Source organism: Neovison vison, chromosome 8 (assembly GCF_020171115.1).
Source record: "Neovison vison isolate M4711 chromosome 8, ASM_NN_V1, whole genome shotgun sequence".
Classification (NCBI taxonomy): domain Eukaryota; kingdom Metazoa; phylum Chordata; class Mammalia; order Carnivora; family Mustelidae; genus Neogale; species Neogale vison.
This window is the reverse complement of record NC_058098.1, coordinates 115853007-115871125: the sequence shown is the minus strand read 5'-3', so window position 1 is coordinate 115871125 and position 18119 is coordinate 115853007. Positions and strand designations below refer to the sequence as shown.

The following is an 18119-nucleotide window of genomic DNA, read 5'->3' as shown; positions in this document are numbered from 1 at the left end:
TCTCTCCTAATACAGACAGTCCCTAACTTATGTTTTATTGACTTTACGATGGTGTCAAAGCAATGCGCATTCAGTAAAAGCTATACTTTGAATTATGAATCTTTGATCTTTTCCCAAGCTGGGGATATACATAGCTCCCTCATGATGCTGGGGAGGGGCAGAATGATGCCAGCCGGTCAGCCACACGACCACAAGGGCCAACAACCTATACACTTCAAACCATTCTACTCCTGTTCAGCTATTCTGCTTTTCACTTTCAGGATAGCATTCAATATATTACATGAGATATTCAGTGTTTTGATACAAAATAGACTTTCTGTTAGATGACTTTGCCCAACTATAGGCTAATGTGTATGTTTTGAGCACATTTAAGGTGGGCGAGGCTCAGCTATGATGCTTGCTAGGTTAGGTGTATTAAATGCATTTTGACGCAAGATATTTTCAATTTACAGTGGGTTTATGGGATCTAACCCCTTTGTAAGTCAAGCAATATCTGTGTTCTATTTTCTCCTCTTCCCTTTCCTCCACTTTTTCCTTTACTCTCTTGATTTGTCAACATCCATGTGATGTGTTGGTAGTAAGAGAAGTGGTACTAGTAGTAAAGCAGGTTAGGGATCAGGTGTTTAATAAATATCTCTTTGGTGTCAAAATGCAACTTGGGAAAAACTCCAATCAAAATTTCTCAGACATTCAAATACAGACACCTCACAAAAAGAAAACTCTGAATTGTGACCTAGTATCCAACCCCTTTCTGCTTAGCTTCTGGCACTATTTAATATCAAGGTTTCATTATTTAACAAGCTGACTCTGTAATATACTAGTCCATATCAGAAAAACGTGACTCTAACTCAGCAATGGCAAGAGATAGACAATAATTGTTCTGTATCTGGTTTTGGTGAAATATGTCTTTAATGGGTTTGCCAAAAAGGGTGTACATAAAAATAAACCTGAATGAGTTCTTTTTATTTATATGAGAAAAACAGAGAGAGAGCTGGAGGGAGGGGTAGAGAAAAGGAGAATCTCCAGCAGACTCCTTACTGCGCACAGAGCCTGACACAGTGCTCCAACCCCCAACCCTGAAATTGAGAGTCAGATGCTTGACCAACTGAGTCATCCCAGGTGCCTGCTGACTGAGAACTTTTTAAAGATTCTGCAGCTATTAATTTGCCTGGGATCAACTCAATGCTAATCAACAAAGTGGTACCACATACTACTATCATTTTTCTGGGCCTTATATAGACCCAAACCCTCTAACACCAAGGACAACATCAGGAGCCAAAGCAATCATGGTTGTATACCATAGGTCACATACTTTTACTATTGTCAGCTTTATTTTTCCAGCGCGGTCTTCAGTTAGTAATTTATAGTTATATATCCCTTTCAGTATTCCTCAGAAAAATCTTCTATATGGATCAGGTCTTACCTGCTTACCTTGCTTTCATTTTTGTATTTTAGAACCTTTGAGTGGAGATTTAATTATTATAGAAAATACAGGAAATTGCAGATAAATATGCCCAACTTAAAAGGTTATGTAGTTTATAGCTAGGATATTTTATTTCAGCTGCAGGTAACACAGACCTAAAACAGTGATTTAAGCAAAAGAAGTATTTTACACCCTCACATAACAGATCGGTACAAAGGCTATGCTACATGCAGTCATTTAAGGGCAATGCTGTTTTGCCTTTCCTGGATGTCTGTCTTGTCCCATGGTTCAGGATACAGTGTGACCATGTTCATGTTCCAAGCAACAGGATGGAGCAGGGTATGAGAAAGGTTTGCCCACCCTTTTAGGACATGAGCTAGAAATTCCATACTTGGGCACCTGGGTGGCTCAGTGGGTTAAGGCCTCTACCTTCAGCTCATGTCATGATCCCAGCGTCCTGGGATCAAGCCCCGCATCGGGCTCTCTGCTCAGCAAGGAGCCTGCTTCCCCTCTTCTCTCGGACTGCCTCTCTGCCTACTTGTGATCTCTGTCAAATAAATAAATAAAATCTTTAAAAAAAAAAAAGAAAGAAATTCCATACTTCATTTCTGCTAACAACCTATTGTCCAAAATTTAGTTCTGGTTGGTCATGTGAGAGCTAGAACAGATGTTTCTATTTCTATGAAGAAGTGGAGGATAGGTGTGGGGAGACAACCACCAATCTCTGTTAATTTCCATTCTCAGCAGAAAGTTCTTTGTGTCTATGTTCATTTCTAACTTCTCAAAATTCAACGAGGATATAGAAGAAACGAAGACAGCAGTATGGCTTAATGATTCCTACAGCTCTGTAAGATGAAGCCTTGAGTTATTCGCTGCTGATGCATCTCCTAGCTGATGCCCTCATCATTAACTGCTCAGGAACCCTTGGTCTGCTGTCTACTTACCTTGAGTACCCAGACAAAACATCATTTTGCTTTGTCCCCAAGTGCTGTCACTCTTCTTTTTTCTACTCACTGCTACATAGAGCAGCATTTTCTAGTTCTTTATGGCTCTCACAGAAGGGGAGTATTTGTTTCCTCTCCTAAGGGCATTACCTGTGGTTAGTGACTTTCCATTAGGGCAGCTGACGTCGCTCTTCTGTCCAACTGTTGACTCATTCTCGAATTCTTCTGGTGATACAGGTTAAGAAATATCCTCTTTAGATACCTATCTGCATTTCCCTAGAAACACCATTCCCTACCATCTCTCTGCACAGAGACTTACTGTCGGTCTTCATCCCATTTTATTGATAAACAAGGTGTTATAATTAGTACCAGGATGTCATCTGACCTAGGTGGCTGATAATCTAGCTACTTTAGGGTTTGAGTCTCTGTGTCCTCCTGAAGAGTTCACAAGCTTATATATAGTATAGATACCATGCATACCATATACTCGTTTTTCTTTTCTGTGACTGATAGTAATTTGGTCTCTTTACCTATCGCTTTCTCTTAGACGATTTTATTTCAATTAATTTGGTGAGAACACTGAAGTTCTTTCTTCTTTGAAGATTTTTTAAATTTCAAATTTCACTCAGTGAAAAAACTCCATTGCAAAACTTTATCATCAACTCCACAGGCAAAGTTTTTCCTGCCACATAGAGCTGAGAAATTTTTAAATTTGTAGTGTTAACGGATCTTTTATAGCTCTGCCATATAAGCAGGTAGTTCAATTTGTAAAGTTTAAATCCTAGAAATGAATCAAATTGATTTAGTCTCAGGAGAAATGACTCATGAATGTTCATGGCAGCATCATTTAAATTGCCAAAAACTGGAAATAATCTAAACATCTACCAACAGATAAACAGAATGTTGTATATGCAAAGAATTAAAACCCTATTTGGCGTAAAAAGCAATGAGCCACTGGTATCATGGATGACTTGCAAAAAGATTCCGCTGAGTGGAAGAAGCAAAAGAAACACAGAGTAAAGACTCAATACTTAAATATATAGAAGATTCAAGTTAATCTATAATTGACACAAAGCAGATCAGTTGTTATCTGGGGTCAGGGTTAGAAGGAAAACCAACTTCTAAAGAACATGGAGGATCTTTTAGAGGCAGTGGGGATACTCTGTTCCATCATGTGGTGATGGTGTTATTGGTATCTACAACTGACAAGACACCAACTTGCACACTCCAAATGAATAAACATATTGCATTTAAATCACTCCTCAATAAAACTGTTAAGGAAAGTAATTTATTGATAGAGTGGGATAAAGAAAGATCACATAGAAAAATAATCTAGTTTTATATTAGAATTACCTTCAGCATTAAATTCTCGAATTCTTTAGTACTTCTTCCAAATGATCATGAAAGAAGAACTTAGCTCTTTGTTCTGGAATTCCCATTCAAATGTTTCTCTCTTGGGATTCCTGGGTGGCTCAGTTGGTTAAGTTTCTGTATTTGGCTCAGGTCGTGACCCCAGGGTCCTGGGAGCCTGCTTATCCCTCTCCTCCCTGCTGATGCTCTCTCTCACAATCTCTGTCTCTCTCTCTCTCAAATATATAAATCAAATCTTTAAAAAGGTAAAAAAAAAAAAATAGAAAGAAAGAAATGCTTTTCTCTCTTTGACATTAGACACACACAGAGCACTTTAAATTGCATATGCAAAGAGTACTTCTATTATCCCATTTACAGTACTAACTCAGGTTCTAAAACCAAGACAATAAGTCAAGTGATAAGTCAAATGAAAATATGTGAAGATGATGAAGAATACAGACTTCTGCCCCTCTGAATTTCCTATTCATGAATGATAACAGGCAGTCTCAATCTGGCTTCTGTGGTACTTATGATGCTAAGCATGCTTTCATTATTATTATTTTTTTTAAATTCATGTTCTTTAACATACAGTGTAGCATTGGTTCCAGGAGTAGAATTTAGTGACTCATCAGTTACATATAATACCTAGAGCTTACCACAAGTGTCCTCCTTAATGCCTGTCACCCAGTTACCCCAACCCCCACCCACCATCCCTCCAGTAACCCTCAGTTTTTTCCTAGAATTGAGTCTCTTACAGTTTGCCTTCCTCTCTGTTTTTACCTTATTTTATTTTTCCTTTCTTTCCCTATGTTCATCTGTTTTGTTTCTTAGTGAGTTCATATGATATTTATATTTCTCTGACTGACTTATTTCACTCTGATGCTAACCATGCTTTCTGAGAGCGTAGATAACCCCAACTTTCCCCACAGCCTGGCATACAGCCAATAACCACCTCTCTCCATTGGCTACGGATTGAAATATCATTGCAGCATTTGTCCTACCAGCCATATATGGTAGTGCAGTAAGTTAACATTTTGAGTAGTAGTAGCTTCTATTTCTTAGAAAATACAAAAATGTGTCACGCGAAGAAATCAGAGGTTCCTGTCAGGGCCTGAATAAGAATATGGGTCCCTTGACAAGCAGAGCTCCAGGACAGGTTCAGATGGTTTGCTGGCTGTTTCTCAAAGGGCAGGCACTGCAACTGGAAAAGCTTTTGCAACTCGGATAGAAGAAAGAATGCTCCGTGAGGACAAAGTCACTTAGTGTGGCTCGAACCTTCCTATACCTGACACGTACATATTTCTTGTAACAAATGTCCTTCTGATTAAAAGGATGCCAGCTTGCTGTTATAAACCCAAGGAAAAAAAAAAACCAACCCTGTGATTTTCTGCCTGACGTTCCTCATGCCAGGGTTCATCTAGACATCTGGATGGCTCACTACCTCCGCTTATTTATACCCTTGTTAAAACATAACAGTCTCAGCAAAATATTTCTGACCACTAATTTAAAACTGAACCCCGGGGCACCTGGATGGCTCATGGGTTAAGCCTCTGCCTTTGACTCAGGTCATGACCTCAGGGTCCTGGGATCGAGCCCTGCATCAGGCTCTCTGCTCAGTGGGGAGCGTGTTTTCCCCCTCTCTCTCTCTGCCTGCCTCTCTGTCAACTTGTGATCCCTCTCTTTCTCTGACAAATTAATTAATTAATTAATTTTAAAAAAAAATTTGAACCCTATGAAAACTCACCCCCCCAACCACACACACACACCCCTACACACACACACACATCCTGTGCCTCTTCTGTTACATATTATGGCCATGATTTCTTCATGATAAACTGTATTTTATTCATTTATTTTCTGTCTTCCCTCTTTCCCTCACCAACCTCCACAAGATTTTTTTTTCTAATTTGTTCACTACTTTATTCTAAAGCCCAGAAGAATTTCTAGAACACAGTGGGTACTGATTAAACATGGAGAGATAAGAAATGAATGAATGAAAGGCAATGATACAGAGAGAAAAGGATAGATCCAATACATACATAAGAACTCAATTCATTAACAGACTGGTATGATTAAGCAAGGGATTTTTATTTTCCTTACATTTTGATAGGAAATCCTCCGGTAAGCCTCCATGAACAGCATATATAGGATTTCATACTCTAGTATTTTTCAAACTATTCCAATTATTTTTTATGAGATCTTGATATATGTTTGTTACTAAAGGGCATGTGTGAATAATAACATTTTAGAAATATACATTACATTTATTTCTTAGAGAAGCAGACAGCACATTTCATTAAGAGCTCTGAGAAATTCAGGAATAAAACCAAATTTTTTAAAAAATCAATGAACTAGTTTTAATTTCTTAACTCTCTTTCTCAAATTTATTTGACAATAATGTCTCCCTTCCCTTTGAAACATGTTAATACCTCATGGAACAGTATTATTCAGTGAATCACAATTTAGGAATTTTGGCATATTCGAACTCGTCTTCATTTTGAGGTAAAAAAAAAAAAAAAACTTTATCAGTCATTTAGGGACTTGGAATGTGTAATATCCATACAGCAATCCTGAAAAGAATTGCTTAAGAATTAAATCAAACCAAACAAGAACTGAATCATAATAATGAGTCAAAGAGAGAAGGGCAAATATTTTATAGAAACAATATGAACTATGGATTTATAAGTAAGGACTAGCAATGAAATTATATCCACTTAGGGCTAAGTCCATGTAGTTGTTGATTAATTCTTTGAAGTTTAGTACAGTTTGAGAAAGGATTTTGAAACAATATATAATAGTAAAATAAAATTGATGATACATTAAGTGAGGGGAAAAGTATACAGGTGAGAATTAGAAATTAATGAAAATTACACTTATAAATAGATTCTTCATTAAATCTTGGGATAATTAACCCTTCATTTGGTGTGGAGGAATGCCTACCATCTATACAAAAAATTAATTATGGGCTAAAATTTAACACTAAAAATAAAATCATGACAAGATGTATAAGGAGAAGAATATTTCAGTAATTCTGGGATAAAGACTTTCTAAGCAGAATGCCAGGGTCAGAAAACTAATTTTTAAAAAGTCACAGTAATGTCTCCCTTGTACTTAAATACTATATGTGGAAAATGTCACAAATTTTTAAAGAGAAGCAATAATCTTTACAATATATTTGCAATCTATGGGACAAAGTGTTATGTCTTTTGCTTAGGATTTTTATAATTTAGTAAGTATGAAGATAATGCATGGCTTATTCAAAAAAGAAGGATATACTAATAAAGCATTAAACTTTTGAAAAGATGTTTAAATTCTTTTAATTAAGTATCTATCAATTTATCAAAATTAACAAGATCGGTAATTCTTAGACTCAGCAAGTGTTTGGGAAAATAGGAACTCAAATATACCATTGGCAGGAGCCTTTCTTTCCCAATAACTATCAGAATTAAAGCAATCCTTTACCTCGACAACTCTACTTCTTGAGATCTATCCAAAGGAAGGAAATGGAAATATGCAAAACATGTCTATCTTTAATGGAGCCTTTCTTCTATTTTTAACTGAGAAATTAATTTTTTAACAAGTAAAATGTGGGAGGATTTGTAGCATAATCTTAAAAATATGGGCTTTGGGATCAGGACTCCACTATTCTGAGTGCTAAGATCTTGGGCAATATCTTAAGTTTCATAAGTCTTAGCTTTTCATGTAACACACATTAACACAACCATGCCAATATACTGGTTCAATGCAGTATTACATAGCTCTTCAAACAAAGAGCATAAATCATACCCTAATGTGAAAAATGATGATACACTGTTGTGTTACAAAGATCCTGGTCCTGTATACACAAGGGATAGACCATATTTCTACCACATGCCCAACTATATATATCATATCATGAAAAAATACATATTAAATTATTAGCGACAATTATCTCAGAGTGTGGGGAGGTGGGGAGGTGGTAGGTCAGGGAAATGGACCTGGTATTTCCAGGTATTACTTTTATAAATCAGCACTGGCAACAAAAAACACCTCCAAAAAATTAGCAAAGTCAAACAAGCCTATCTGGTGTACATTTACAACACTCTGTGAAGCTCTCCCCCATGAAAAAATGATACTTTATCAATGCTTTCTCCATTTCAGAATTTTTTAAAAAGTCCACCCCTGCGCTCATTTAGGCTACCTGAGAGTCACAGATCCCACCTTTTAATCCCTTTTATTAAAAAAAAAAAACTTTCAATAATTTATTTTTGAAACCTAAGAACTGAATTCTCCATCAGTTAATTAATCTTGTTACAGGATTAAAATTAGATTTAATAATGAACTCAGGGGTGCCATTTAAAAATCCTTTTTCAAAACTCTTTTGAATTTGAAAGTGAAGTAAGACACTGAGGGGAGACACAAAGAGCCAGTGAATCTCAATGTTAGAGGTTAATCCTAGGATTATGTACTTCAATAGCTATGTATGTAATTTCATCATTTGAAGGAAACCACTTAAATGCTGTTTCCATGTTTGCTTCAATAATGTCTCACTGCAGCAATTTCCTGAAATTTAATTACAGCCTGGATGGTGATTCTCCTGCCAGACCAGAAACACGAGCGGTAACTCATCCAACATTCATTTTAAACTGGAATGCTACTCCAAACGTATCTGGAGTAATGAGGTAGGTGGAGGAAAAACATGCCGGATCCCACAAAGACAGACACCTGGTGATTTCGTTACTTGAAAAAGAATAGTTCTACAAACACATCTTCCGGGGATCATTTTCTAACTTAAAATAGAGTTCACCACCCATACAATGACACAAATTTATTCTGGAACGAGACCAGTATTTCTGGAGCTCATAGAATCAGAAACCCAATATCTTCAGAACCCCTTTCTTCTGTTGTTGACAAAAATCTTGTAATGCAGAGAAACTTCCCATATTGACTAATTTAGAAGAGTTCATAATTCAAATCAAATGCTATCTTGGAAATGTACCATTGAAATATATTTTGAATTTAAAAAACTGCTATTCCATGTCTGAAGAGGTGATAATCTGAACCTACTCAAGTAAGATAATATTTCTAGAACTCTTATGGTTCACTTTAATAAGATTTTATTAATGCTGCCCTTAAGCTTTCTCACTTTAATTCAATATATAGATTTTAAATATATCCTTCAGGAGTGATACAAATATTTCATCAAAATACTCCATATATTAACCCTCAACAGAGAGTTGAAGTATATACCCAATCTTCTTGCCATGTACACCAATAGCTCTCCAGTGCAAAACACCAACGTCTCACCCACGAATTTCTGCGTCTTTAACACTTCCTTCCCCTTTTGAGTACTTCCTGTGGTCCTTCTCCCAACAGCAGCCAAACAGATTCTATTAAATCTCTTCATGGCACTCTCCTTCATAAAGTCTTCCAAGCACCCTCTTCCTTCCTCACCATCCTCATAGAATAAGTCCAAAGACCACAGATGACCTGGTCTGGCCCAGCTAGCATTTTCTACTTCTCTTAGACTGCTTTGGAGACACTGTCCTGCCTTGGGGTCCTCAAACATATCCTTATAGTTCCCATACAGTCATTCCTATGTGGAAAGGCCTGCTCACCAATTGCAATTCTATATTTAGAACTCTGCTTCAGTATCGCTACAACAGAAAGACCTTTTCTGAGAGTCATTACCATTCTTATCTCATTGTTATGTCTCATAGTATACTGCATATTTGTTTTAGGTTCCATTGGGTTCACAAGTCTTCCTGAATCTCTAGCTTGATATATTTTATCATTAAAAAAAAATGTTATCCATTCAAATATCCCTTCTGTTCCATTTTCTCATTTCTTTCCTTCTAGAAATTTAACTACACTAAATTAAGATTTATCACTGTATCCTTTTGATCACTAACCTTTTCTTCTGTAATTTTCATTTGTGTCTTTGTTTTTTATTCTGGATGTGGTTTTTTTTTCTACATAATATTTCACTAATTATACCCTCAGTTGTCCTTAGCCTATTTAAAACATATCCAATGAAATCTTAATTTTTAATACTTTTTAAGGATTTTAAAAGATATTTATAATATCCTTTTTTCTTTTTTGACTCTGCTATCTTCTTTTTATTTATTTATTTTTTTAAGATTTTATTTACTCATTTGACAAACAGAGTTCATAAGTAGGCAGAGAAGCAGGCAGAGAGAGAGAGAGAGGGAAGCAGGCTCCCTGCTGAGCAGAGAGCCCAATGTGGGGCTCAATCCCAGGACCCTGGGATCATGACCCAAGCCAAAAGCAGAGGCTTTAACCCACTGAGCCACCCAGGTGCCCCTGATTCTGCTATCTACTTTTTAAAAATAATTCATTAAAATAATTCACTAAAAATAGAGACCTACTAAAGTTCCCTATCTTGTTCTTTTTCTCCTTGAATACATAAGCATACTTATTTTAAAATCTTTCTCATAAAAACAATATCTCAACCCCCTAAAAGTCTGTTTCTATTTTCTGTTGTTTCTCCTGATTCTCATTCATGTTGTCTCACAGCATTATGCATCCAGTTATTTTTTATTGCATGCCAAACCCCGCATATAAATAACAGCTTTTAGTAATAATCTGAAGTTCATAGGTGGTATTAGGTTACTAGCCTGTTGATCTTGAGATGAACGATGAGCCTAGATCATCCAGGTGGGTACAATATAATCAAAAAGGTCTATATAAATGGAAAAAGGAGGCCAAAGAGAAACAACCAGAGAAGTGAATATATGAAAATGATTCCTCCAGATGTTGCCAGCTTTGAGGATGGAGGAATGTGGTCATGAAATAAGGAATGTAGGCAGTCCCTAGAAGCTGGAAAAGGCAAGGAAATGGATTCTTTCCTAGAGTGTCCAGGAAGAATGTAACCCTGCTGACATCCTGATTTAATTTAAGCCCAGTGAGACCAATGCTGAACTTCTGCCCACAGAACTACAAAATAATACAAATATTTTAAGTTATGTAAGAATAAATTTGTGTTCTTGTGTTTCAGCATCCACAGGAAACTAGCAAAACACGTTAAATTCATAATAATATAACAAAATCCTTGAAAGTTATAAAAATAAAAAAAATAATCTGGGGCCTAGAATGATGGAATAGAACAGAATTTCTATTTGCTTTCGCCAGATTCCTGGGAATACCAGCAATCTGGGATAACTGTAATTCCCTTTGTAATGTTAGGTGACTTGGTGCCAGGTTCCATTCCCTGTGAGGGCTATTCTATTTCTAATTCATCCTTATTCCTAAAAAGAAGAACTTCAGCGTCCCAAATGAAGTAGTGGAGAGTTTAACAGATCCCTTCCTATTTTTAAGAGGCTCGATGTTTCCAACTCTTGTTCTCTGAGTCACACAAAACTGTCACACATTGTGTCGCTTCTTGAAAACTTATTTTGGAATTGGAAAATGCCCCTGGGGAAATGTGTCTATGTAGAGTCTGGACTCACTGCCATTTGAGATCTGCTTATTCTCTCTGATTTTTGGTACAGGACTTCTTTACTATCAGCTTTTTAACCCTTCAAGCCAAAGTTTTGTTTGTTAGTACATTGGTTCAACTCACCTATTTGTACTTGGTATTCAAAACTACTCAGACTGTCACTGAAATAAAAGGTGCTGTTTGTAAATGAGGAGGTGAATATAGATCTCGAGATGGCAGAGTTCCAGAACAGTGAGATGTGGTGACACCAAGGATCCAAGGTAGTGAACATCTCAGTTGATATGAGTTTCACCTGATGATTAATTAGTAAAGACCAGTCCCTCAATATATCCCAAACAATATCTTGATAGCTGTAAATCCTCAAGGGAAACGAAGTTGGGGAAAAATAACTTGACTAATATTATTGGGATGGAATCACTATAGAAACTAAATATATTTAAGAGCAAATAAAAGTTATCTAGGATACTATGAGACAAACCTAGGCCCTCATCTCTGCCTACATAAAGCCATAAATATCTAACCTCAGGTATGACCTCAGAATTAACCTATGGTATTCAAAAAATGTTTAATTCCTGACTGGATGATTTTCTATCAGGTTTAACATAGCTGAAAATTAGAAGTACTTTTACAAGTCTTTAATAAAGTTAGCAGTAATTATAAATCCTAGTTATTGAGTCATCTATATGCCAAGCATTGTGCTAAGCTTTTTTAGGTACATGAGAGACTGTAGACTACCTACCTGCATTCAAACCCTAGGTCTGCCTTGGGAAGCATCTGTGACCTTGTAAAAGTTATTAATAGCTGGATACCTCAATTTCTTTCCCATAAAATTGGGATAACGATAACCCCTACCTCAGAAGTTAACAAGTAAATGAGTTTGTTTATGTAAAGTTTTTTAAATGGAGGCTGGTAGATAAAAAGTGCTCAATTAATGTTAGTCATGGTTACCCTAAGTGTAAAATAACTCTGCAAGATTGGTGTTATAAACTCTTTCACACTTTCATGAAATTTTGTGTTCTCTTTTTATATCCAGCCTTCTCAAAAATTCTTGTTCACTGCCCCACAGCTTCCATCTACTACTAAATCCTTTATAACTTAGTTTCCACTCCTATTATTCGGTGGGAACTGCTCTTTTAAGACTGGATTTCCAAATCAGCTTTATTGCTCCATCCTCTACCTTTCACCTTCCTGTAAAATTTGACAGGTAACATTCCCTTCCTAACCATTCTATTGGTTTGGGGGACCCTATACTATCCAAGAGTCCTACCTATTTCAATTACTATTTTTCATTGTTCAACTTCTTTAGGGAAAAAAAAAAAAAAAGGAATTCAAGTAGGCTCCACATCCAGCATGGAACTCAATGCAGGGTTCAAACTCACAACCCTGAGATCAAGACCTGAGCTGAGATCCAGGGTCAGATACTCAACTACCTGAGTCACCCAGGCACCCCACTTTTTTTAATTTTTTTAAATATTCCCTCATGCTCTAAATGACGGAGCTTCTCCCAACTCTATGAACTGAGCTTTCTTTCTCCATGAATCTGTGGCAGCATCGACTTCCAAACATTGACTATAAACTATAGAACTTTCTAAAACCTTAATTTGGACCTGTACTTCTACCCAAATCCAGGTACACATTCAACTGCTTAAAGAGTCCTTCAATTACATGTCATTCCAATCCTCAACCTCAATGTAAATCTTTCAGTCTACAAAATTTCATTAATGAATAGAATATGATCTTTCTTTTTCCAAAAACACTCATTCTCATTTGTTCAAACTTCTCTTTTCACACTGTTATTCTGCTGGAACTGAGATACATCCTGCTGGGACTGGTGATAATCCACGTGAGAATGCTGTAAAGACCAGAAGCATATTTCATTGCTATTTATGTTTTTAAATTCGCCAGCGTTTAAGACATATTTTCTCTTCCTGTTCCAATACCAGCACAGAAGAAAAATAGTCGTTATATTATCCTATAATTTTCCATGACTTATCTGTTATCATGGAACCCTCTATTTTCTTTTCTATTCCAACAAGTGGTGTACTGTCGAGTACTTAACAACAAGCTCTCCCGAGGTAGTAGAGCTCATGTTTATGATGCGGTAGGCAAACTTACAGAACTGAGAATACATGTGAAAAAGACGGACAGGAGTTTATATTCTTGTTGAGGGAGACAGACAACAATCAAACAACACAACAACAACAAAAATAGTTTCTCATAATAAAATTGGCTAGGAACAAATGAAGTTGTGAAATTAGAGAATAATAGTGGTTCATATCTAACAGAACGGCTCTTTTATCTATTCTCTCAGTCCTAATAAAAGCCCAGTGCTTTAACTGACATTGTACAGTTATGGAAAACAACTCATTTTTACTTGTGCTGTGAAGTTTGATGCTGTTTTCAGAACTTTCAGCAACCAAATGACCAAAAAACAAAATGGTGGAATTTAGTGGCATATGCAAAATAAACAGGTATATTCTTCTTCCCCTTACCTTTTGTGCAGTGCCATAAGTCAGAGATGTTATCAGAGGCATCTGATCACTGACCTTGAATACTGAAAGGAAATGAAAGGTGATCAGGTGGAGAGAAAGCAATTTTTTTTACAGTTTGAGGGTGACTTAGGAAATTTTTGCCTTCCCAAAAAATTATAAAAATCTTTGTAAAAAAAGCTATTATGCCATTGACAAAACTTGAGTTAATGATAGAACCATAATTTATTATTGAGCAACATTTAGCAATTATGTTGAGACAACTGCCAGTTAGCTTTCACATACTATCATCTCAAAGAACTGATAATGTTCTGTAGTTCTTAATCTAATAACTGGATACAAAGAGTGAAACAGTTACTTATCTAAACAATAAGTATTTATAAATGTATTATAAATCATAATTATGCATTATGGTTGTATTCTGTTATTTTACAAATATTTTGGATCATGAATTAAAGAGGGGGGTGAAAATATTTATTTCAATAGCGACATTTTGTAAAGCTTTCCTTAGACTTAATTCAGGCAAATGACTTGGGAATGTAAGTGCATGTATTATTATTTTCATTACCACATTATTCATTTATATAGCATCTCTCTTCCTCAAGGATCTCAAGGTGATTTACAAACATTAATTGCCAAATACCTGTAGCATTCCTTTGAGATATATAAACCTGAAGTTGGACTAATTAAAAATTATAATCAAATCCCCCTTATACACACAGACACAACTTATTTATTTATTTACAGAATAACCCCTTCTAGGCTGTGGAAGTGAAATCGTTCAAAAGTGAGTGACAAGGAACAATGGCAGCAAGTTGATTAGGCCAGCATGGTAGCAGGACTCATGAGAATCTGGCCCTTCTCTTTAAAGTGATTTGTCTATGTGGGAAACCAAAAATGAAAGCATATGAAGATAAGTCCATGAAAATGTGATTTTTACCAAGGTAAGTTAGGGAGAAAGAGAGAGAGAGAGAGAGAGATGGCATAAGGCTAAATCAATGGAAAAGTCAGATAATACCAATAAAATTCTATCTACAAGCTTGCACTTCTGGGATGGAAGGAAAATTATATCTTAGTCATTACTGAATTTCCTTCTCCATTCCCATATTGCATTAGAATCTTAAAGATCCCCCATGTGATATTCAAAGAACGGATTTCTAATATTGAACCTCTCTAAGTGACCCCAGACATCTTCACCGATATTGGCTCCTTGCCGCTAGTGTCTATGTGCTTCTGCCCCATGGGCCTAGGACAGTGCTTCCTTGAACCCACTATGAAGGCAGAACCTCCAAATTCTGGCCATCTCAATGGGGTACTGCTGTAGAGAAGAGCAACAAAGCCAAAAATTGATTTTTTGAAAAATGATAAATTTGAAGAACTTCCAATAACATTTGATCAAGATAAAAAGAGCAAGCCAAATAATCAATATGAAGAAGAAAAAAGAAACATCACGATAAATTAGACATGAAAGAGTGTAATATAAATAATCTGTTGATAAATAAAATTTTAGATGAAATAAAACAACTCAATTGTTGAGTTGTAGAAAACACAATTCATAAAACTGAAAAAGAAATATATGTATATTTCTTTAACTATTAAAGATAATCTCAGTAATTTCAGGTACATGAGGAAAGTGAAGCACCTGGTACTGTCAGATAAGTATGTCACACTTTCTCCTGGCCTTTTTTCCCCCTCTTCTGTAAATAAGGGGATTGGACTGTATTATCATTTTACAAAGAAAACTTGAGAAAAATAAGGTTTCACCAGCAAATTCTACCAAATACATAAGGAAGAAATAACACTAATATTACATACACTCTTCTAGAGAATAGAAAAAGTCAAGTCACTCTTCAACTCTCTATGAGGCCATCATAACACTTGATACCAAACTACAAAAGGAACAGTACAAGAAATCAAAACATAAGTCAAGCTCATTCATGAACATAGACACAAAAAATTCTAAACAAAATATTAGCAAAACTATTTCAGTAACACATGCAATATATCACGATGAAGTAGCATTTACTTCAGAAATGCATGTTGATTTAACATTAGAAAAGCCTTGTCTTGTGCCCTTTTAACAGAGTAAAGAAGAAAATTCATATAATCACTCCCATAAATATAGAAGAAAGTATAATGAAATTTAATATTGACCCATGATTTAAAAAAAAAAAAATCCTGGGAAAATAACAGTGGAAGGAACATTTCTTCAACTTCTATAGGATATTTACAAAAGACCTGAAGCAAAAAGCTTATTTAATGAAGAGCCATACATTCTCTTTTGCGATTAAGAACAAACTAAGGATGTCTGCTTTTACCACTTGAATTTAGTACTTGTAAAAGCTAGACACCAATCACACACATACACCAAAAGTGAGAACAGTTGTTGCCTTCAGGAAGATAGAAAGATATCAAGTAAAAAAAGATAAGACTGGTCACGTATATTCAAAACTATGTCTATATTAAGGTACCAGCAGTGAGCATAGCTTGATATTGATCAACACATAAAAATGGATTTAGAAGAAAATAGCACAGCAACTCAGGAAACCTGAATTTCAGGCAAAAGTGATCAAGACAAAGAAAGGGTGCCACAGAAATCTTACCGGGCTGACAGAATTCTGTGTGTTGTGTATGTGTGGCTGGCCCTTCCACTGATGGGCTGTTTTCATGGATTTTTCATGAAAGCCTGACTGGAAGCCCACTGTGAGAGAGGCCTTCTTCAGTGCTGTCATAACTAATTATCTTCCTTGGTAACCCCCCAAAAAACAAAACACGCAACCTAGGTTCAACAACCTTGATGCAGCTCCCTCCCAAATTAGAGCTTTTTCTCTCTGGAGCCATGAGAAAGTTATCTCTGCAAGCCTCAGTTTTCCTGTCTATAAAATGGAGATAAATTCATCCCCAGTGAACAGGGCTGTTATGGGGGCACCCGTGAAGCATTTAGAACATTTCTTGGCACAAAGTAAGTGCTCAATAGGTATTAGCTATTATAATTTTGACCATTAATACCCACCACAAGGTGACTTACCCTTTGGTCCTGAAATAACAATTATATCAGAATATAATCATTATACTGAATTACTTGTCCTTGTGGAGCAGGATGAGCAGAATATCAGTTGACTAATCCACACTGAATTAAGCCAAGCAAAGGCTGGTCCTTTCTTACAGTCTTTGGTGCCCATAGATGAACAACCATCCCGAAAGCCCTTCCTGCTGATTTTCCATCTCCTGCCCTCCTATTTCCAGTGAAGAGCTGTTCAGACAAAAGTTCTCCACCCACCTCTGTTTCTCTGTCACGTTCTCACTTGCACAGACATACGCATCTACACAAGATTTGCAAGGCAAAATTTACAGACACAAGCTGTTTGTATCAAGAAAAGGAAATCTCCCACACACACTCCAAAAAAAGTCTTATAGCCACAGTTCTGCAGCAGCCTTCCATAAGATTTACTTTACCCATTTTCATTCAGAATCTCCGGCTACAAAAAGCTGCATTTAAAAAATAGTTTTTCTTAAGGAAAATTGAGAGGGACCTCTGCATGATAAAACGGGTTCTTAAAGAATACATTCAGGTGGGGTTTTTTTTCCCCCCCAAAACAAAGGGACAGCCTGCTCTAAAAGTGAATTCAAGTGTCAACCGCTTATAAAGCAGAAAATGCTTTCAGCTTACAAATGATAATTAAAAAACAAACACCTTATCACTGTCTCAGGACTGTAAAAATGAGAAAGCTCAATAATATTTTTCAGGACAGTTGTATGGTTCCAAGTTTCAAATATTTCCAAAGTACTGGAACATGAAAAATAAACATTAGACTTCAGATGCTTGTCTTAATTTGAGCTTTGGTTCTTAAGAGTGTTACCACTTGTACATCTCTAAGGATACAGAAAGGAGTGGTTACCTGGGAAGACCAGTGTGACAGCCGCTAGCAGCAGGATCTGGAGGCAAGTCATTTCTGCTCCACGGAGGGTCACAGTGCTGGCGTCCATGACATCAGGCATTGTCCCAGGGCTCTGGGGAAGAAGGAACAGGTAATGATGAAGTCTGAGATGAAACCAGCATCCCACAGTAAATGCCCAGGTGTATTTATTGGTGCAAATCGAGAAAAACAGTGAGATAGTAAAGAGTGAAATAGAGAAAATAGAGAAGAATGGTAGATTTAAATGATGAGTTTTCTCCAGGTGAATTAAGTTATTCACTGAGTGGGCAGTTGCTACCTCTTGTTGCTCTACTAACCACTTCAATAAATTCTAGAGAAACTGAGGCAGAATGGTGCTACTGGCTCCTTGGCCCTAACATAACTTTGCAAGGAACGTAAGTCAAGCTAGAATATGATAATGTGGGTCCTAAAGAGAATAGCAGGGGCCATGAACATATAACTTTCTCACTGTTATTCCCTATATTTTTTTAAAGGTGAATTTGTTAAGAATAGAGGAAGAATAGAAAAGAAAGTTCATTCTCTCACAAATGGGAAAAA

General features: G+C 36.3%; 1 long non-coding RNA gene across 1 annotated transcript in view; it reads right to left on the bottom strand.

Annotated features, from left to right (window-relative positions):
• The window catches only part of LOC122915160, a 203443-nt gene extending 186514 nt beyond the window's left edge, over positions 1 to 16929 (bottom strand). The window contains exons 1-2 of the long non-coding RNA XR_006386020.1: positions 16673 to 16929; positions 13648 to 13709 (exon numbers count right to left, since the gene is read on the bottom strand). This is a non-coding gene — a long non-coding RNA (uncharacterized LOC122915160). The remainder of the gene's footprint in view (positions 1 to 13647; positions 13710 to 16672) is intronic.
• Positions 16930 to 18119: the final 1190 nt, after the last annotated feature.